The sequence below is a fragment of the Coptis chinensis genome, chromosome 5 (genome assembly GCF_015680905.1).
Source record: "Coptis chinensis isolate HL-2020 chromosome 5, ASM1568090v1, whole genome shotgun sequence".
NCBI lineage: Eukaryota > Viridiplantae > Streptophyta > Magnoliopsida > Ranunculales > Ranunculaceae > Coptis > Coptis chinensis.
Window position 1 is genome coordinate 28,954,979 of NC_141460.1, and position 23,515 is coordinate 28,978,493.

General features: G+C 38.2%; 1 pseudogene; it reads left to right on the forward strand.

Moving 5' to 3' along the window:
* The first annotated feature begins 13,145 nt into the window (after positions 1-13,145).
* LOC147497256 (prohibitin-1, mitochondrial pseudogene) lies at positions 13,146-13,525 on the forward strand (annotated as a pseudogene).
* Positions 13,526-23,515: the final 9,990 nt, after the last annotated feature.

The window sequence follows — 23,515 nt, forward strand, 5'->3', positions numbered from 1 at the left end:
CAAGAGTTCAAAGCTTCCTTATCAGGATCCACACTCCAGTGTTACCACATGTTACCTAAGCAGCAAATTAGGTCCTCAAAATAGCTGTTTCGAACCTTCATCAACAGGTACTCGTGCAATAAGCACCAACCAAAATGGATCGATGCACTGTTCAACATCAAGAAAAAGGTCAAAAAGGCATTGAAGTCTTACATGCAACGCCTTATTCTGGTCCCTTTCCAGGAAACCACCTCGTGATTTGGAGGAACTCCTAGACAGGGTTGAAACTCATGCAGGGTGGGAGGAAGATGTCCTGAACAGACTTCAGGAAGCAAAGAAGACTAATCAGACAACCCCTGTGGTCCACGAGAGGGGAACGAGAACTCTTCACCTTAAAAGCCAAAGAGAGACCGTCATCATGGTCACCAAAGGGCTAAATCCCCATCAAAGGGATGAATGCCCAGAGGGCAGTACCAAAATATAGCCAGCAATGGAGATGAAAAACCACAAAAGAAGCCACGGATGGAAGGAGCTGAAAAAGCTCTTACCTCGATAGATAGAAACTTTGCCCCTCTAAACAAAATGCCAGGCGAGGTCCTAGACTCGATCAAGAACCAGAGCTACCTCAAATGGCCAGCTCCACTCAAACCAATCTCCCTGGGTACCAGAGACCAGAGGACCTACTACAAGTTCCACAATATTAAAGGTCACACACTATGTCATAATAGTGTATTTAGGACGGCTGATATCTGTCGAGATTGTCAAATAGCGACAGTTATTGTCTATCTCATAAGCCGTTGTAAAAAATGCTGTCAATTTTGTTATCGACGGTTAGTGGCTGTCTATGATTTAAATTAAATGGATAGTTATAAGCCGTCTAGAAATATGTTTTGTAGACAGCTATAGGCCGTCGATAAAGTTGTTTTGTGGACAGCTATAAGTCTTGGTCTAGTGATTTAAACAACAGCTCACACTCGTCTAGTGTTGTGTCCAGGTCCATCAAAAGTGTTTCGTTGGATTTCTCATTACAGATGGTTCATGCTTGTAGAAAATAGATCAATCCACCTGCAGCTTCAATTTGATTGGGTACCAAAATAATTTAAATTAAAACTGTTATGGAACTATAAGAATAATGAAGTACAAAACATCTTTATATCATTCCAAAATGTATACAATAACCCTTAGATCAAGTCTGACACAATACCAAAATATTTGAACTCTTGTTACAAGACAAGCATTCAACAACTAAGTAAACACTGTTCACAGACCAAAATAATACACTATGTACTTGGATTTACAAGGTTACAAGGCACGCCAAAGGAAGATCCATTCTTGTCGATTCATATCATATCTATCTCCATCAATGAAAAACCATGTAATTCTTTGGACAAGCAATGACATCACCAAGCACGATATCTCCAAGTCTTCCATCTCCTTCATACAACGGTGCAAAATCATCGAGTATCTCATCGATTCGTACTTTATACGAACTTGGAGGTGTCGGTAAATAGGCGCAAACTTCTCCAAGTGCAACCATAGTTTTTGTTATGTAACTCTTCAAATGACAAGTTGTAGATTGAGGTTGGATATCGCGTGAGTTACCACGAACTGGTGATTGCTGTATTTCCTAAAGAAATAAGAAAAAAAAAACAATAAGTTCAGCTAGCAATGGCGTTAAATCTAGTAAGAAAAGTTTCAATGTTCTGCACTTTCAATATGGGCCAATATAAGAAAAGTTTGAACAGATCAAACAAATAAATTAGATACCAGAAAAGAAAAGAAAAACAGATAAAGAAGCGGAGCTTTAACGCCGTAATATCCTTGTTCAAATATAGACTCGACGCTACAATTACTAATGTTCAAGGATGCATGAGAAGGTAGATAAGGCACCTTACTTACATTGGTCCAAGCAAGATTCAAGAATTTTAACATAAGGTACATTTTAAGTAAAGAAACTCCATTATTTGATATTTTACTTCCCCACCTGTCCAGGTATTCTAGTTTTCTTAACACCTAATAACAATAGAAACCAAGATATATAGTTACCTTCTTTGAACTTGACTAGCATATCAACCTAATAACAATCTACTGAAAGCAAGATTTTCAAGAAAGCGACACTTATAAGCCGAGAAAGCAGCGTGTACGGTATGGGTTTCGGTAGTGATCTACTTGAATTCAAAAAATGGAGCTCGTAGTGAACAGCGGGACTTCATTAGCTTCATTGATGTACTTCTGATCCTGTGGTTGATGGTGCATTTCTGGCCTTCATCTTCTCAAGTGGAACACGAAACTATTGAACTAGCTCCTCGCTTAAGATCTCAAAGTAACCTCACACATAGGAAGTCCTTTTGCCTATCTGGCTAAGTGGTGAGTAGGGCTTGCTGGCCTTGTGTATTCGTCTGAAGTACCGTCACTGGACTGAACTTCATTTCCATGGGCAGGTCTAGTTCCCAACCCGAATCTGAAAGTGCCAAGTCAACTCCCTCATCATTATTTTTTCCCGATAAATAAGACTACACTCCAAATAAAGAGAGTGAACCAGTTGGTTATACTAATAGGATGAAAACATCATTAAAGAAGTCGGAGCTGATAAGAGGGGGGCAACCAACCAAGAAGGCCCCAAGATCAAGGAGGAGGCTTTGGATATTGTTCTACACTATGCTAAAGGTAAAGAACTTTCAGCAGTGGAGGACGTGCAAGACTCCTTCTTTACAGCAGTGGAGGATGAACAAGGCTCCACCTTTACAGCACATGGAATGACTCAGAGGAAGGGCTACTCTTTTTTGTTATTTTAAGGTCAAAGGATAATATTCCGATAAATATATCTGATGAGTCCAGCTCCTCTATAACCAGGTATAGAGATTGGATCTCTATAACTGCTACAAAAACAAAGACACTTGTCTAATTTAACAACCCAATTAATTGAGTTTGACTCTGTCAGTTTAACCGTGTATTAACATTAAAAAGTGCACTTACGGAAATAACACCTCAATTAAACCTTCATCTTCCTCCTTTAAAACTTAACCCAATCTATATCTTCAAATCCATCTCCTACTACTCAAGTGATGAATCCAACAACCATGGCATCCAATTTCATTAACTTTTACTGCGGCACATAAATTTTCTTATCTAGGAATTAAAATTTGAATAACCTTAAGGCTTAAGCATAAAATTATCAAAGTAAAAACACGTAAGTACAAAAATCACATTTAGCATCTGAAAACAAGAACCTAAATTGACATTCAAAATGCATAATGAAAGAAGGAAAAAAAAAATAGAACAAAGTCAACTTTTCGAACTTGGGGATATGCTGCAATCGGTTCACTTTTCGTACTTTTCGATGGAATTAGCATACCGTAACGTAACAAAGTCCTTTTTCGTTACGGTATCTTTGCAATGACTACTATATCCAATATTCTCGTTCATTCACTTGTTCATTTTAAGCATTATATTTTAAATACTTCATGTAATCTAAAACTACCCCCATTTCAAAGATAATGCGTGTACGTAACTGGATTGACTTATGGTATAACCTCCCTCACAATGACTAATAAATAAGAAGACATGGACACATTTCTGCATACAGTTCTATTGGCACCTTCGGCAACATGTCACCTATGCCATACAACTTACAATATAGCACTGCTGCATTTTATATCAAAGAATGAGTTGGACTGAATGTAAAAAAGAAACCCAAGATTTCTACGGTTTGCATTTAAGTTTAGCTTTAAGGATGAAGTGAAGTGGAAGTTGGAAGACTTGTACGAAATGAGGTAGTGGAGCTAGTTCATTGCAGAGATTTGCAAAAAGCTCAAGCCAAGAAAACTTCGGATTTGAAAACCGAGAAGAATGCAAGTTTGAGGTCAAGCACTGGATATTGCTTTGGGAATCAATGGTAATGAAAGGAAGGCAGTAGACACAATAGCACTCGAAGTAGCCACAAGAAGCCAAAATATGCTTGTGAAACTGCAGCGAGATGTAGAGCAATATTTCACAGCAACAAAGGGATTGGACGTGCAAGTTTCAAGCTGTTTTGAAGGAGAAGCTTTTGAACATACAGAGCACGAGAGAGCAACATATAAGAGCACATGGGCAGGGAAACTTCAGTTGGACAAATGATATGAGTCTAACTAGAGTTGAGTCCCATACTCCCACTAGCATCCAAGAGAAAGATCCAGAAAATACACCAAAGGATGAAAACAAAAGTATGCTGACAAACAGCGATGTTATATGGGATTCGATGTTATATTCACGTGATTTAGTCAGGAGAATCTATTGCGTCATTCACATTAGAAGATCAAAGAAGACTGTTCCGATTTGCTGCAATAGGAACAGCTCCCACTACCGAAAGCCAGACCCAAATATAACAAACCTCATTTGGTCAATGGACACAGGTTGTATAATGGAAGTCATATGGCATTCGAGGTAAACCGAAGCCAGCAGGTTGTATAATGGAAGTCAGATGGCGTCCTGCTGATATTGGGTTTGTTAAGCCCAAAACAGATAAAGTTCCTAAGTAAAAACATCATGGCTCTTGGCATCCAAGAAGCTTGGCATTGACACCAGGCACAATCTTGTTCTCTGCCTTCCATCTAACATAATCGATGCGAGAGAACTTGGTGAAACCCCATCCACTTCCTCCTAACTTAATAAGGGTTTGGGAAGACAAGACATATGCTCTATTTATATTCTTAGTCTAGACATAATTAAATTAACAAATTATTACTTGAGATGCATTTCCAAGCCCTGAAGATTGTCGCTTAAGGTCTACAACTTCATCCTCAAGTATCTTGCGAGCCTTGTCTGCTTCATCAAGTCTTGCCATGACCGCCTCATAACCAGACTCACTGCTTTCACGCGCTCTCTTCTCTCTTTGAGAAATCTCTTTATAAGGAGCTGAAGCATGGTAAATAGTCTTTGTGACACCACCACCTAGACCACGAACACGTCCCCTTCCATCACGACCAATAACCTATTAAGCAAACAAAAGTTTAGGTAGAACTTTGAACAAAACCCAATTGAAAAACCAAAAAAAGATGAGAAGCATCACACCATTGCAACGGGGTCATTGTCTAGATCCCTTTCCACTATGTCAGGCTCTACGCTAACAAGTCTGTTAATTTCCTCCTACAAAAGAAATCAAAGTCACCATTTCTTAAGTACATAATAGCTGGTCATACATACATAAGCAATAGCTATACAAATATGTCTTGTTGTCTCTTACAAGAGATTGCCTCATTTCAGTGTTGATGAAACTCCCATCTCTCCTCTTATGGGTGGCCAGATATCCCTGTGTCCTCGAAACCTCACCAGTAGGGCTATCCTTTTTCTATAACATATTAAACAAGTATGTTGATAAAGACTAATAGTTTAGTGCATACGATAAATTTTTAAGCACTAAATAGATGTTTACCAACTGCTCAATAACTGGAGCTGCTCCCATTCTACCAGTTGTATGTGGGTTCTTCATGTTTTCCCTTGCCAACTTGCCATTGTATCGCTTGATTTTATCCTCTTCAGTTGAGCTCATGTCGACAAATGCCTCCCATTCTTCCTTTTTCACCTTTTTAGGACCATTTCTTTTTCGCTCTGCATCTATTGGATACATATCATAAACCTTACGAAGTTCATACTTTTTTTGTCCAAGCTGTATTAAGCTTACGAAGAGTGCATTCTTTTCGGATGAGTGGAAGATCAATTTCTTCCTATAAATTGGACATGTCAAAGTCATTAGTAAACAAATTGGGATGCAAAACAAATTAAATTCAAATGTCTACTGAAATAAAATCTAGTGGAGTGATTTGCACTTACCAAAACATCCTTCCACAATTCATCCTTCGTTAGTACTGGAACTTCTGCCCAGTCCTTGTACATAGGTGGGCAGTGTGTCCTAGCCACCTGCCCGACTATTGTGGCATACTTTGCTCTATATTGTCCAGTAGCTTGTCCATCAGTAGTGAACTCCACTTGGAATCGTGGACCTAAGTGAATGAATATACATATACATATTACAACGCCAATAAGTAAAAGAAGGTAAGAATCTTGGACCTGAGTGAACACTGGGTGATAAGATGATTTAATCTGTTATTATTGTTATACTTACCAAAGGTGTCTGCCTGTCCAGTTAGTCCAGTTCCAAAAAAAAAATAGACGAAGTATTTTGGCATGTCGAGGAGAATTCTATACTTGCTGTCCCAGAATTATCCAGATGGGTTACGAACAGGAGGATGGTTATAGTCAGAAAATGAACTCTGGTCATGTCTGCCCACCCCCTTCTCCAATATGAACAGACTATTGTTTTTGGACCTCCACCCCCGGAAAATGCTACTACTGCTGTAAGGAACCACCATGAAGCACTGTTCGATGGAGTTGCGACCTGTACTCCAATCAAAACCCAAAGCTTACCCATGTGTCATTCACAAGGGCAGCTCCTCCACATATGACAATCCCCTTACACATGGGCCTAGATGATACCAAAAGCATCTTAAACATTGTGGGCCTGCCCACTATTGTAGATCATAACAGCTTATATGGTGGATCCAAATCTTCATTTACAAGAAACTAGAGAAATCATTAAAGGCTGAAGGCCTCAAGCCACTCTGATGAAGGTTATGGAGGGATCCTAAACCCATCTTGTGCTCTCTTTCAAGGATTATTGCTTCTACTACTCAATAGCAGAGTACCTAATTGGTTGAACAAGAGAAATGGTCCAGATTGTACCTAATTGAACCCTAGGTGTATATTTTTAAATTCACATTTATTTTCTTTCTGTGATAAACTAGCATTTAAAGTTGATTACACATATAATATAAGAAAACTTCACCAAGAGGATTCAAATGAAAATAAACTTAGATGTTAAAGAAGTCTCAAGGTGTATCCTCATAGAGAGCAAAAGTGTATTATTAATACCTTTCGTGACACATGATGTGTGATATCTAGACTTTGTGAACATCTATGTTTAGAACTTATTCTTCCTCCCTCCATAATAGCACTAATGATGTCCTTAATGAACTCTGGTCACAACGCCAATTAAGTAACCAATAATCAAATCAAACTTATTACTTTACCTTTTGGTTTCGTCCTCATCTTACTTGCTTCTAAGCCACTTGCTTCAGATTCATTTGCCTCAAATCCACTTGCTTCAGATGCTTCTGACATGACTTCTTTTTACCTAAATATAGAGTTCAACAAAATGGCTCAAATCTAAAGCGACATAATTAAACATCTGCATCATACATTTAAGGTGACGGAATTAAACTCATCATACAAAGCACGAAATTAAACTCATCATATATTGCACCATTCAAAGAATAAAAAATTAGAAAAAAAACCACTCTGTAACTCACTTGTACCATGTTGAGAATTTGAAATATGAAGAGAAACAAAAGATACTTAATTCAAAAAAAAAAAAAGATTATTCCTTGATCCTAAACAGACCCCTTGTCTAGTATTTAAAGAAGAAGATAAAAAAAAGCAGTTGAAAAATGACCAAGTCAATAATATATTGATAAGTTTCCTAACACGGAGGATTACACTTTTAACTTGATGTTTTAAGATTAAAATTAGTCTTTGTCAACTTCTAGAACGTCCTCAAGTAAAGTTGTTGACGAAGAATCATTAACGCTTGTTCTAGCCTCAAAGACCAGTGGGTCTTCGTAAGCATCTATCTCTTGACTTAACCTCTTTGGAGCATCCAAGACAACATGCCAATTATCTCTACTCAAATCCCTGCAATAAAAGACTTGTTTAGCTTCAGAAGCGAGAATAAAGGGCTCATCAACTTCACTTGTATTCCTCATGAACCTCCCAAGATTTACAAATACCAAGTTTGTATCCGGATCAACTATGCAACCATTTGTTTTATCCTCAATTCGCACCCAATCACAGTAGAACACAGTTTTTTTGAATTCTACATAATCAAGTTCAAGAATTATTTTGACAACTCCATAGTAAGTGACTTCATCATCAACAAGATTCCTATCCTTGGCACTTGCCCTAAAACTAGTCACAGCTTTCATTGAGACCCCACTATTCTGTGTTGTTGTCGTTGATTCAGAATCTGATGTATAAAAAGCATACCCGTTCGCTGTGTATCTATTATATGACATCGCTGTAAAAGATGGACCATCAACAATCTTCTTGAAAACAGATTCTTCTTCGTTTTGTAGCTGTAGTCTTAACCAAGGAATGTAATCCAACTTTTTTGCTTGACTACCCCTACAACTTTTACCCCTTGATTTATGACTTTGGAGGTATACTTGGTACTTCCTGTGAAAATAATAAAAATTCAAGATAATTGACATGTAGAACTCAAGTATTGACTACCAAAACAGTGGTAAATGCATGACTTACTCTTCCCACTCAACATTTTTTGGAGAATGCGTCAAAACCCACTTGCGAACTTGTTGATACTTTATATTTGGAAGAACGTATTGCTTTCCCTTTTTATCCATAGGGTGTGCACTTTCAATATCCTCATTCATGATCACCCTTCTCCCATTCTTATGACTTCCCAAGTTGCCATCATGAATGTACTCCATGTAGTACATCATCGCCTCTTCCACAAGGTATTGCTCTTGAATACAACCCTCTACAAAAGTCTGATTGGTCACATACCTTTTATAAGTCTTCATCATCCTGTGCATGTGTCATTAACTAATACAAAATGACATACTAATCACAAAAAACGAATATTGTGAACTTTACTCACCTCTCAAACGGATACATCCACCTATATCTAACAGGTCTGCAAATTTGTGCCTCTTCCGCTAAGTGCACAACAAGGTGTATCATTGAAACAAAAAATGAAGGCGGGAAGTACTTTTCAAAGACACACAAAGTTTCCACGATGCGCATTCTCATGGTTGAAAGCTTTGCACGACAAATAATTTTGGAGCATAGGACGTTAAAGAATAAAGACAATTGGCGAATAGCTTCACGCAATGGCTTGTGTTTTTTGAATAGATGCATCAATAACACAGGCAATAAATCTTTGTAAAAGGATGTGATAGTCATGCGATTTTAGGTTCTTGAGTTGAAAGTCTTCCAAGTCCACATTATGTTTCCAATTTCCACTATATCCAACAGGAACCTTCAGTTGGTGCAAAGTTCTACAAATCAAAACTTTCTCTTGCCGAGAAAGAGAAAAAGCACCTATTGGATAAGACCACTTGTCATGCTTCATTACTGGCCACAAGTGTTTCTTTATCTTCCTAGCCTTAAGGTCCAAACGGGCTTCGAGTCCATCCTTACTCTTACCTGTACCCATGATTGTTGCAAATAGAATTTCCGCAACATTTTTTTCCACGTGCATCACATCTAGATTGTGGCAAATAGGCAGATGCTGTAGGAATTAAATATATAAGTGAATATATGGATATGTATACATAAAGTTACATGATATACTACTACACAAATGTTAAAAATACCTCCTAATATGGCAATGTAAAGAAGATAGAATCCTTTGAAAATGCTGAATTTTCTAGTTCTTTAGTCCTTTTTCTCTTCTTCTTCCTTCCTTCCGGTGTATCCGGCACCTTACCAAATTTGTTCTGAATTTGACTCATTTTAATTTTTACTTGAGAACCCTTTAAATGAATAGGGTGCTTACCATGTTCTACTTTGCCATTAAATTGTGCCTTTTGGACTTTAAAGCGATGATTCGGGTCTGCTAGGAACTTTCGATGACCCATATAAGCAAACTTTTTTCCATGCTTCAGCCAAGTAGAATCTGTATCTTCACTACAAATAGGACATGCATACCTTCCCGCCGTTTTACGTCCAGAAAGATGGTGAAACGCAGGAAAATCGTGTATCGCCCACAAGCAAATTGCCTTCATAGTAAATGTCTCTTTAACATGGGAGTCATATGATTCAACTCTAGCACCCCATAACTGTTGTAGCTCTTCGATTAAAGGCTGAAGAAGACGTCGATATTATCCCCTGGGCTACTTGAACCAGGAATTAGAAGTGTCAACATAGTAAACTCTTTTCGCATGCACAATGATGGAGGCAGATTGTATGGAGTAATCATAACAGGCCAGCAACTATATTGTGCTACTTTTGTTCCCGAATGGATTAAATCCATCTGTTGCAATCCCCAATCTAACATTACGTGGCTCCGCAGCAAACTCAAGCCATTTAAGATTAATTGAGTTCCACATGGAAGAATCAACAGGATGACGCATATAGCGATGGTCAGAAACTGCATTTGCATGCCATTTCATATTCTCTGCAATCCATGGTATGCTATACATCTTTTGCAATCTCTCGGTCAAAAGAAAATACCTTAGCTTCTTCCATGGTTTAATCTTAGCCTTCGGTTTTAACGGGTTCACTGGTTGCCATCTGTTTTTACCACAAGTGGGACAACTAATCAAATCTTTATATTTGTCACCCCAGTATAAAATACAGTCATTTGGGCATGCATCAATAATTTCACACTTCATGCGAAGAGGTTTGATTAAGTTCTTAGCAGCATAGGTCTTCTCAGGTAGTGTATTCTTTTCTGGTAGAGTCTTTTTAAGGAATTGCAAAGCAACTCTGTGAAGCTACTATTAAACCACTTGTGTCTAGCCTTCATGCTCAACAACTCAATCGTCGTCGATAATTTTGAATCTTCACCCCGACATGATGGATATATTGGTTTTAAAGCATCCTCCATCAACTTGTCGTATTGAACATCCTGTGGTATGGCATTGGGTGAATCTCCATCATCATCTCCATCATCAACTTCGTTAAGACATGCATCTAAGTCAACAGGATGACTTCGTTCAAATGTGTTATTGACCATCTCTTCCATCCTTGGCAACATATTTTTACCCCTAGTAGAAGAACTAGTAGGAGCTTCAACATAGTTACTACTTCTGGAAGATGGCTCTCCATGATGTATCCATGATGTATACGTCTCGTCTATACCATCACAGATAAGATGCTTAGCAATATCTTTTGCTGTTGACTTCCCCCCTAAATTACGACAATTAGCACAAGGACAACAATACCAGTCAAGTTACTTTCCTAATTTCTCTTGTGTGAACTGGATGAATGATTTAACACCTCGAAGGTATTCAGTAGACGAAGTCAGTGCTTTCATCCAGTTCTTGCTTGGAAGCATTGAAGACATTTTCTAGATACATACATCAACATATATAATATTAGTACGATTTCAAAAAGAGTATTCAACTTGAAACATAGGAAAGGTATATATCATAGAAAGTGGTAATAAAATTCTTTTAAATGGTTTGCTCAAGATTAAATGGTTTAAATCGTTTAAATGGTTTGCTCAAGATTGGAACAATTACAGTAACAATGCAAACAATATATATATATATATATATATATATATATATATATATATATATATATATATATATATAGGACACTTGGTGATTTCATGTTAATAGCAACTTCCTTATTCTCTATGGCCAAGACCAATTAATGCCAAAGAAGTCATATCATTTACAAACAAGAAACCAGGTTACTTGAAAATATAAAGTTTGAAATAAACTAATCCAACTCAAACTAAAATCTGTAGATATATATTCTAAATCAGGCTAGTTGAGTCATGCAAAAACCGGTTCTTAGATAGAGAATTCTTGTTACTATTTTAAGCAAAGCACAAAGAAACTAAAATGCACATGGCTAGTCACAAGGCCCAACATTAGTATCGTTACACTATGCATATAACGCTTATGGTGTCGACATACCAATTTTCCAAGTTCCAAATATATGTGAGTTTTATTATAGTAATAAGACAGTCCCAACGCAACCACTAATGCCATGACATAAAGAGCCTTATCGAAAAAATTAAAAAAATTCATGATATAAAGAGGGCATCAAAAAACTCTTATATAACATAAACACTCGTGAAGGGAGAAACCATCACCATGCCAAGCAGTAAAAAACAACAGGACCAAGTAATAAACACAAAAATCATTGTTATACATGATGAAATATCAAAATCCAGCTTGACAATGAACCATTAATTATCATCCCGTAAAACTTGCTCATCTCAATGGAGACAATATAAACAAATGAATATAGCAACAACCTAGACCAAATAATATATTCCAAGTTACATCTACTTCTATCATCACTTAATAACATTTTCTTCAAGTACCACATAAAAAAATAGCAACCTTTACCAAATCATCATCATCTATTATAAGTAAAGTATAAATAAAGTTAAACCGTTTATACCTTGCCTTGGAGAAGCAGTGAGAAAGATTCACCCTTTCCTTGAAGAAAAATTCCAGCGGGAGAAGAACTTATCAAATCAAAATATCTCCCAAACTTGTTAAACTGAAAAATAAGTTCTATAATAGTATCTGGACCACTAATTTGGATAGTTTGGGATTGGTCTTGCTATTGATTTGCTTGGAATGCATTTGACTGGTTTGTAAGATATTGGTTATATACCTATCCTTTTTAACCACATTAGGCAAGTCTGCCCGACTGCTTGTATAGTGGATCTTGAATGAGCATTTCATGTATATTGGATATATGCCTATATAGTCGGTCTGTTTTTTAGGGAAAATATGTGGTACAGAGTTCTCATTCAAGTCAGGGTCTCAGGCAGACCAACCAAAATTAGATTTTGCACAGAGTTCTCATTGAAATGATTTTCCCTTGTACTTTTTGGCAAATCCAAGACAGTGTTTATCAAAGGAAAAATGCTAAAAAGAAATTGTAAATGTAAATTTGATAATGTTTACAAAACTTCTACAAAACAAAAGAAGAACATCATTTCATAAGGTTCTAGTTCTACATGAAAATAAAAATTTCAACTTCTTAATGATCTATATCAAACAACTCTAAAAATCATACCATCGTGAATGACTTTCATTAGCACATGATCACTATACCTTGTTTGTCGATTGAACCGCTAAATTACAAACCGATGAAAAAGGGAAAATGACAAACAAAAGTGAAGACAACAAAGAAAGAAGAACCTTGAACAGCCTTTCTAATCTTGCCAAGATCCTCAAGAGGAGTAGGAACATAATCGGGGAACAACTAGAGTAGCCATTTCAGTTTAAGAAGTTTTAAAACGGTAAGCGAGAGCGTAATGCAAAGATGAGATATATCAAAGGTGCCCGAGGGAACCTTCTATACTCCACTTTTATTCATTAGGGTTTAACCAAACAAATCAAATCACAAAAACAAAAATGGATTTCAAGAACGTTCCAAAGGGTAGTGTGGGTGCAATGTCTGCGTTAGTTAAAGTTGGAATAATAGGTGGTATTGGTCTTTACGCTACTTCAAACAGTCTTTACAATGTTCAAGGTGGTTGTCGTGCTATTGTCTTCAATCGTCTCGTTGGTGTCAAAGAGAGGTTTATCCTAAGGGAACACATTTCATGATTCCTTGGTTCGATAGGCCTATCATTTATGATGTTCGTGCAAAGGCCAACCTTTTGGAAAGTACTTCAGGAAGTCGTGGTCTGCAAATGGTGAAGATTGGGCTTCGTGTTCTTACACGACCTGAGCCAGATCAGTTGCCTACCATTTACAGAACTTTAGGAGAGAATTACAACAAGAGCTGTTGACAGTTAACGGGATAGGATATATTGCTAGCTTGATTGGTGAACCTAAATGCACAGATGATGCTACTGCAAAGAAGAAAAGACTGGAATTTGCTAAGGTATGTGTAGATATACCTGTATCTTTCACTTTTCTAGATACCTAAATATTGGGACTAGAGTGGCTGTTCTTGACTTGAACTATCCATGGAGACTTCTTGCTTGTTCTGAATGCAAACAATTTGGCCATAAGGAGACTACATGCCCACAAAAAAGTGCCACTCAAGGGAAGTCGACTGCTCAAAATGCTCATAACTTCTCCTGGAGCTGAAATCAGACAGTCTAGTTGTGTTAGAAATGCTGATGGTGTGCCTCAAGATGCCCAGCCTCTACCTACTATATGTCTACATGTCTTGTTAATACTCAAATTGCCATTGTACCTGATCCCATTGCAGCTCCTATAATTGCTTGCGATACAGTGAGTGATGAAGTAAATGATATAGTGCCTTTTGTGCAAGAAGTTGATTCTATTGTCAAGAGAATTGAACTCTTAATAAATAAACAAATTAGATTAGAGGACTTTATTCAAGAAGGGAATCCGTACCTAACACTGCTGAGTCCTGATGATGATAATGAAGAGGAGATAAAAGTTTTCTCTGACCATGACATAGATGACCAAGATGTTCACGCAGGAGGTCTTATTACCTCTCCTGTTACTACAAGAGCCAAACGCAAGGAACAAGCAGCAACTCCACGTGCTAAACCTACTGGTGGTACTCCTATCACTCAAAAAAAGGTCCCTAACAAGTGTCAAAATAGATCCGTATAAGGGTCCTCAGAACAAAGCTCCTCCCAAGGGTTCTCAGAACAATGGCCCTAATAACAAGAACTCAGGTCCTCCTAAGGGGGTTGGTGGGCCTAAGGGGTCAGGTAATAATTCCCTAACAAGTAATCATGAGGATGGGATTTTGAAATGTGAGGGGCCTTAACGACTCCCATAAAGCTCGGGAAATAAACAAAACAAGATAAGAATAAAAAGCTCAGGCTTTTTAATCTGCTAGAAACTAAGGTGAAGCGCGCACAAGGTTGATTACATTAAAACCTTTGTGCTCCCCGGCTAGAACTTTTGAATAATTATCCAAGTGACAATAGTGGAAGAATATGGATTCTCTAGGACCCCCGCTTACTTAATGTCACTAAGCTCTTTGAATCAGATCAGTTTCTACATTGTAATGTGGAAATGCTAAGCTCGAAGAAGCAATTTTTGTGTACTGTGGTATATGCCTCAAATTAATTCAGTTTAAGACAAAAGTTGTGGATGGATTTACTGCACTTCTACCCTTCTAACTCCCCTTGTTGTGTAGTTGCAGACTTTAATAATATTTTGTTCTTGGGAGAAAGGGTCAGCTATGACCGCCCTCACCGTAGGGAGTTATGGACAGTTGAGACTTTCGGAAAGGAATTTACTGCTGTAATTGAAGCCAAGCAGATTGATGCACAAGAAGCAGAAAGAGCCAAGTTTGTTGTGGAGAAAGCAGAGCAAGACAAGAAGGGTGCGGTTATCAAAGCACAGGGAGAGGCCAAGAGTGCTCAGCTTATAGGTCAAGCTTTATCAAAACAATGCAAAGCATTTATTACTCTAAGGAAGATTGAAGCTTCGCAGGAAATAGCCCACACAATAGCAAATTTCGCCAACCGTGTGTACTTGAACTCGAGATGACTTGCTCCTAAATCTTGGGACATGACTTTGGAGCCGGTTGGAAAGAAATGATTGGGAGAGGGAAGGGTTAATGTTTTGTCGAGAGGTTATTCTAGGCAAGTGCCTATTTCAATAGATTTGGTAGCCTTCAAAATAAGGTTACATGGCTTACGTAAGAATTACTTTGTTTAAAACTATAGAAGCCAAATCCTATTGTCTCGGTTGTTATCTATGGACTCGCTACTTCAAGTTTTATACGCTCTCTGAATATTTATGAAGGTAACGCGTTCTATTTATATAATAACAAGCTCAAAAGTTATCATTATAGTTTGTAATGCTTAAAGCTAAAAGGCGTTACAAACTTTAGTTATATTTTTCTTGTTTTAACATAAAAACTAATTATTAAATAATTAATGAAATAATGAGGATATAATACAACGTAATCAGGCCATTGAAAAACATACAAATACTTTGCACAAAATGGAAACTCAAAAAGTAAAGAACAAACTAGTAAAACCCATAAGAAAATCACCTCGATTTAACTGAGAGTGTATTAAATTTCGTATACCCCTTCAACCCTAAACCTTCAATTCCCGGATTGCTTAAAACCCAATCTACAAAACGAATTTTCAGTATCAATTTTAGTGAACGAAATAAATAAAACCTAATAGAGAGAAAGTCTGAACCTTTGCGTAAACGCGGAGAAAAAAAATCGCGGTGATGAGATAATATATAGTATTTGGGTAAGCTATAAAATTTAAGGGGGAAACACAAAATTCGTCAATTGTTTTGGTGGGAAATGGGTTCTCAATTTTTTTTGGTGGGAAATGGTTTCAGGGCTCAAAGCAGAAGTCTCGACAATGGGAATTAAAAGGAGGAAGTAGATAGACAAAGACCGACGAATATGACCCGACTGGTAACAGCTATCTAATACAAGAAATTAGCCGTGGTTTATGTTTAGACAGTTAGAAGCCGTCCTATTGTGGGGCGTCATGCCTGTCATAAATTCTCTATTTTGATGTAGTGACAGTACCAGGGCCTGTAGGACCCTGAAAAATAAACTACATGATCTGATTGAAAGAGGGTATTTGAAGTAGTTCGTAGCACACAAGCAGGCGAACGCAGTACAACCTAAGGAGATCAGCACGTTAGTTCAAGATCCCCCTGGTACTGGGCCACTCAATGGCTGAGTCAAGATAAACATGATTTCAGGAAAGGCAAGCAAGCGAAGTAGGCAAGTCATAGAAAAGGGTGTGCGATACCAAATGTGTGTTGCCAAGCAAATAAGGATCATTAACAGCAAATTGACTATGGATTGTGCTCAAGTGGACACGTTACCCTACAAAGATCCACTCATCTTTTTCATTGAGGTCGACTATCTCAGCATCTGTAGTCCACATGAGGATGCACTGGTTCTTACACTTCCTTTTGGAGATTACGATTTGCATTGCATATTGGTTGATCCAGGAGGTTCAGCAGATGTGTTATACTATGACGAATTCAAAAAACTATAGATTCCTAACTCTGAGATGGTCATCACCAACTCCAACCTGTATGGATTCAGCAGAGATAAAGCTCTAACAGTTAGCGAGGTCCAGCTACCCGTAGCTACTGGTCTGGTAACCCTCATCATAAATTTTATTATAGTAAAAGCTAACACACCCTATCATATGATCTTGGGCAGGACCTGGCTGCACAAAGTCCGCATTGTTCCCAACACCTATCACCAATGTTTAAAATTCCCACATAATAGGAAAATTGAGACAATCAAAGGAGATTCGGTGGCTGCCAAAACATGCTACGCTCTAGCGACAAAGCAGTCCCCACTCCCGTTTGAACTATTAGAGGTGGGGCAACCCGCCAAATAGCAATTACAGTTAGAACCCCCTCTCCATAACCTAGTCCCAAGAGAGGGAGGACCCCCCTCACTGGAGCCGTTAGAAGAAGTGGAAATTGTCTGAGGAAGCTCGCCCAAAACCACTTTCATTGACACCTTATTGAATTTTGAAGAGCGCCATGCTCTAATACACTTCCTCCGAGACACACAGAGATGTGTTTGCTTGGTCATTGGAAGAAATGCCAGGAATTGACCATGTGACATGTCACCGGCTCAATGTCCGTAGTGATGTAGTAGAAGTCAAATAGAAACCGAAAAAATAGGTGTTGACAAATCCAAAGCAGTAAAAGCAAAGTTGAAAAGCTAAAGGCAGCTAATTTTGTTAGGGAAATCAATTTCGCCACCTCGATTTCTAACATTGTCCTAGTACGTAAGAAAAATGGATCATGGAGAATCTGTATCGACTTTACATATCTGAACCGCGCATGTCCAAAAGACAGTTACCCTCTACCACAGATTGACAAATTGGTAGATGCAACGGCTGGACATGAATTGCTATCCTTCATAGATGAGTCATCTAGCTACAACCAGATCCCATTGCATGAGGAAGACCACAAGCATGCTAGTTTCATAATCGGGGATGGCCTGTACTGTTATCAGGTCATATCATTCAAATTGAAAAATACGGGAGCCACGTACCAACGTTTGGTAAACAAAATGTTCGAAGGATTGATAGGCGACATTGTAGAGGTATATGTAGATGATCTCTTGATTAAAAGCCTAAGACGTGGAGATCACCTCTCCCACGTGAAACGTGCATTTGACATTCTCCGAGAGTATCGCATGAAACTTAACCAAGTGAAATTTGCTTTCGCTGTCTCATCAGGGAAGTTTTTAGGGTATCTGATTAGTAAGCGAGAATCAAGGAAACCCCAGATCAGATCCGGTCATAGAAATGCCTTAAGCCTCACCTAAAAACATGAAAGAGGTTCAAAAAGTCACAGGCAGGTTAGTAGCGCTGAACAGGTTCATCTCTAAGAGTTCAGATAAGTGCAAACCTCTGTTTCAATTACTGCAAAACAATACCTCATTTGCGTGGACGGAACTGCCAAAAAGCATTTGATCAACTCAAAACGTACCAGGGGGCACCACCAGTCCTTTCCAAACCAGTTGAGGGAGAAGTTTTGGGTTTTTACCTCTCTTCATCTGACTACAGTATCAGTTTTGTACTGATACGTGTGGACGAAAGGAAGGTCAAAAACCTGTCTATTTCTTGAGCCGAACGCTCCTACCAGCAGAAACAAGGTACCCTAAACTCGAAAGAGTCGCTTTAGCCCTTGTGTTTGTAGCAGAGAAATTACGACCATACTTCCAATCCCACACTATCAGAGTAATCACAGAATACCAATTACGACAATCAGTTCTAGAAATACCGAATAGGTCAGGAAGGATAGCTAAATGGTCTGTGTAACTGTCAGAGTATGATATAATCTATGTTCCACGAATCTCAAAGAAAGGTCAGGCACTAGCATAATTCTTGGGAGATTTCCCAATGACCTACACTGGGTACGACTCAACAATCCCCAGTTCATATGATAGCATCCTGCCTGAATCTCTAAATACGCGTCCGGACCCTTGTGTGCCATGCTCCTGATGGCGACTGTTTATGGATGGATCTTCAAATGACAGAGGTGCAGGAGTTGGAGCTGTGTTAGTTACTCCTGACAACATGCGACTGGAGAAATCCATCCGGTTAGGCTAGAATGCCTCTAACAATGAAGCAGAGTATGAGGTGACACTTGCTGGCCTGCTCTCGACCTGGGTTTAACACACCTCACAGGTTTTAGTGACTCACAGTTGGTTATGTTTCAAGTTGATGGAGGTTACGAGGCCAAAGATGAACGAATGGCTAAATACCTGGAACTGGTAAGGGTCTTCAAAGCAAGTTCGAGATTATTCAATTTTATCAGCTGCCTTGATCATAAAATTGACACGCAGATGCTTTGGCATATGTTGCCTTAATGTTGGGCAACAACAATTCTCACTCCATCCTTATAGAGTTCCAAGACAAACCTAGTATCCATGTACCTACTGTTACAATAGATTGTGTTATTCTAGCCACCACACCAAACTGGATGGACCCATACAAGTGTTACCTCAAGGACGGGACACTCCCAGAGGATAAGAACACAGCAAGGTGTTTGCTTACAAAAGTACCAAGATTAACACTCATTGGAGATGATCTTTACAAGAAGTCATTCCTGGGACCTCACCTCCAATGTCTCTCCCTAGACCTCGCTGAACAGGTCATTTGAGGGGTTCACGAAGGAATTTGTGGCAACCACAATGGGGGCAGAACAATTGCCTTCAAGATCCTAAGGCAAGAATACTTTTGTCCTTACATGCAAAAGGATGCACAAGTGTTTGCCCACAAATGTGAAAAGTGTCAGCGACATGCTCCATTTATCCATGCTCCCGCAACAGAGCTTCACCCATTATCAAGCCCATGGCCATTTATGCAATGGAGAACTAACATTGTAGGACCCTTACCACCAGCCCATGGTAATATCAGATTCTTATTGGTCGTGATGGATTACTTCACCAAATGGATAAAGGTAGATCCCCTTGTCTTCATTCAAGAATAGGACATCAGAAAGTTCATTTGGAACAACATTGTTTGTAGGTTTGGTATACCCAAGGTCATCATCTCAGATAATGCGCAATAGTTCGCTGGCGGATTAGTAGTTGAACTCTGTGAAAACTTACACATCACCTATCTTTTCTTAACCCCAAGGTATCCACAAGGAAATGGTCAGGCTGAGGCCTCCAATAGGGTTATTTTGGATAACATGAAGCGCAAACTAGATGACGCGAAGGGTTTATGGGTCGAGGAACTACCTAAGGTCCTATGAGCATACCGAACTACACCTGGACGATCGACGTGTGAGTCTCCATTTTTTATGACCTACGGTACTGAAGCTGTCATACCTCCCAAATTGGTAGCCCCCACACAGAAGTCGGATGTCGTGCACACACTGGACAATGATGAATTGTTATGCAGAAAAATGGATCTCTTGGATAAAAAGCAGGAAGGCACCACAGTGAGCTTGGCTACCAACCAGCAGATTCTGAAAAGGTCATATGACAAGAGAGTCCAAATTTGAGCTTTCAAATCTAGCGATCTGGTTCTGCGTGAGATCCCAGAGCATAACGACAAGCTTGGGCTTAACTGGGAGGGACCATACATCATTGACAAGGTCGGCCGAACTGGTTTTTACTACTTACATGCTGTTGAAGGGGACGTTCTTGTCAAACCATGGAATGCATAGCACCTCCGCAAGTACTATCTGATAGCAATTTAACTGGCCTAAATAAATAGGATAATTTAATCCTATTTACTTATACTAATACTCGTAAGCGCACGAGGTCTATTGTAGTAGGTGTGCAAATACGAGGTCGATCCCACAGAGATTGTGTGTTGGGTACAATTGAATATTAAAATACTATTTAACATAATCCAAACTATATTGGTTTATGAAGTTTTGATTAACTAATAACTAGTCCTATTTAACTTAATTATGAAAACTATAAAACTTATATTAAATTATCAGTTGAGAGGATACTAAGCCATTCGAATCCACCCTAGACTATTGTAAGTTATCCTAATTCAATTAATTCAAAATTCTCCTTTTATTACGAGTAGCACGAGGGAAAGGTAGCCCTAGCTTTCTCGAAGATATGAACGTTGAGCTCTTATAAAATCTATATATTGGTTTGATTGAATTTCAACAAACGAGAATATAAACTCCTAGCAAAAATCGTCTTTTTATAGCACGACTTCTCACAAGTTTACATAAACGATAAAAATGATGCTTTGATAAGAACAGAATATTAATCCAACTATTAACTAGTCAAGTCATGGTATAACATGCAAGATATAATCAATGAAGGTAAACCACTAATATCAATATGAAAACAATCAATGAATCTTTAAGTTCCGAGAACAATGAATCAATTAAACATAATAAACCTATACAAGTCTAGGGCTTCATCTTAGCCCTAGCTAATAGTTTAGCTACTCATAATAACTGGGACCATAAACATAATAAATAAAACTCCCTTGACAAAATCATAGCCTGCTGTGAAGTCCTCTACTTTTGCTCGCCTGTTCCAAAAGCAGTGCTCGTAGCTCCAAGCCTTGACCTCTTAAGATATCACCTAGTTTAGTGCATGTGAGGTCCTCTCCTTCTCTCCCTCTCGAGCTTTCTCTCTTGTTCTTCTCTCTTTTCTCTCTTTCTTTTCTTCCTGTTCTTTGTTCTAGATTCTGGAGAAGCTCCTCTTTCAACTCTCTGTCTCCTGTTCATATATCGGTTTTCTTTCCTTATGTGAGTATTCGGTTTTGATTTGAATGGAAAGTTCTAATTCGGTTTAGCTCGCACAAGATTCGGAATTTGGTCGAAATTAGAAAAGTGTTGGTCTCTTGTTTCCCGGCCTTCTTCGTTCCTGTTCGTGATAGGATAGTTGAGATTGTGTTCAGGTGGTCTTGGGAGTATGAATAGGTAATAGGTTGTGTGGTTTGATTGGTTCGAGTGTTGATTTGTATTGCCGAAATTAGAGGGATCGGTTTCTGGGTTTTTGTGTTTGTACGAATTGGAGATGGAGAATAGAAGGTGGTGCTACAATGCTTCTCGGATGGACAAGAAATGGTGTGGCCATTAGTTTAACTAGTAAACGCATGTGCTGAGTTGGACCATTTAGAAAGCTAAAAATCTTTCCTACTAGTTGTTGCTTAACGTGCTCATCCATGCTTTTCTTATTGGGCTTTAATTAATTCACATGACACAAGCCCATAACATGTCCATCGAATCACCATGAAGTCTTCACACTAGCAGGCCCTATGCCACCAACTAACAAGGCCCAACCAAATAAACCAAGCCATATCCAAATGCAAATAGTGAATTCACTAATGCTAGGCACCTCTACTGAACTATAAAATCAATGAACACACTAATATCCCAAATCTCTAGAGTTTCATCACTTTTAATTAAGTAATTCCAATTCCTGCAAAATTACCAAAAACACACTAACTAAATCAAACAAATAAAGTAAACGGACTAACTGATATAAAATTGGGCGTAAATAATGTAACATTTATGTGCTTATCAAATACCCCCAAACTTACATTTTGCTAGTCCTCGAGCAAAACTAAAACTAAACTAATAACAAAAAGATAAAAAAAAAAAAAATCCTAACTCACTTTCGTAGGAATCACGATTACACTTAGCATGTGTAACAAGCCTTTTAAATCCCTAGGTTTACCCTGGTGGACGAGTTTAGTCTCGTGAAAGTTTTCAGAGAAGATACTCACAACTTCATCTTATACTATAATGAATAAGAAATAATAGCAATGTTTCCTTAATTTAATATCAGGTGTCTATACATCTCACTATCAATGAATAAAGAATACTCATTTTAGAACCTAAGGTAATATATGCATAATAATCAAATCATCTAAAAATAAATAAATATGCAATGAACTATACTATGAAATGCAATGGCAGGTCCGTTTCTGATACTTTGGAATAACGTCCCTAAGTAGGTCCTCACAAATATATCAAGACAAAAATACTATAATTTTTCCACTCACGTTTCACTCACTCCAGTGTGCAGTGGGCACACTTTTCCTTTCAATCTCAATGACATCCAAAGGAGTCGAGGTCGATCAAACACATCTACCACTTACTATCACACCAACCTATTCCTAATTGAGCTAAAGGTATTTGTTAGGTGGTATGGATGGTTTAGGTGATGGTTTAAGAATAAATGGAATGGAATTCAAAATAGACAAGTCTGAGAAAATAAGGTCTTCAAAATATGTAACTAGAGAAAGCCTTGTTCTTACTTTGCTTCTACACTTTGTTTCCATCCTTAGCCCTTTTGTTTTGGCTTTTGACTCCTTTGATTCTATTTTTGGAATTCTAACTTTTATTTTATTTCTATTCATTTTTCTTTTCTTTGGATGGAAACTTTCTTTTCTTTATTTTTCTTTTGAAGCAACTAACAAATTCTTGGTTTTCCACAGGTCTTTCTCATTTCTTTTCTTCATTTCATCCTATTTCTCAAACTTATCTAGTGGGTAGGCTATATTTATATTTATTTTGTTTTTATAAAGGGTAAAAAATTTGTGGTTTATGAAAAGGCTAATGAAAGGCTCAGTGGGGCTACTAGAGGAAAACTATTCTTTAGGTTTGAATTTATGGCTATATCGATCCAAAGAGGGCCTAAATTCTCTTTTAGGATATGGTATGGTGATCAAGCAAGTGGACGTGTGATTTTTCTACTCAGAATTAACTTCTCCCTTGTGTCATCACTCAGATATTAACTCATATGAGGCTTTTAGGCTAGATTCTCACAGGATATGTAAAATTAAGCACTCTAACCTAGGTCTCAGAAAAGTACTGCGAAATACAATCATGATGTT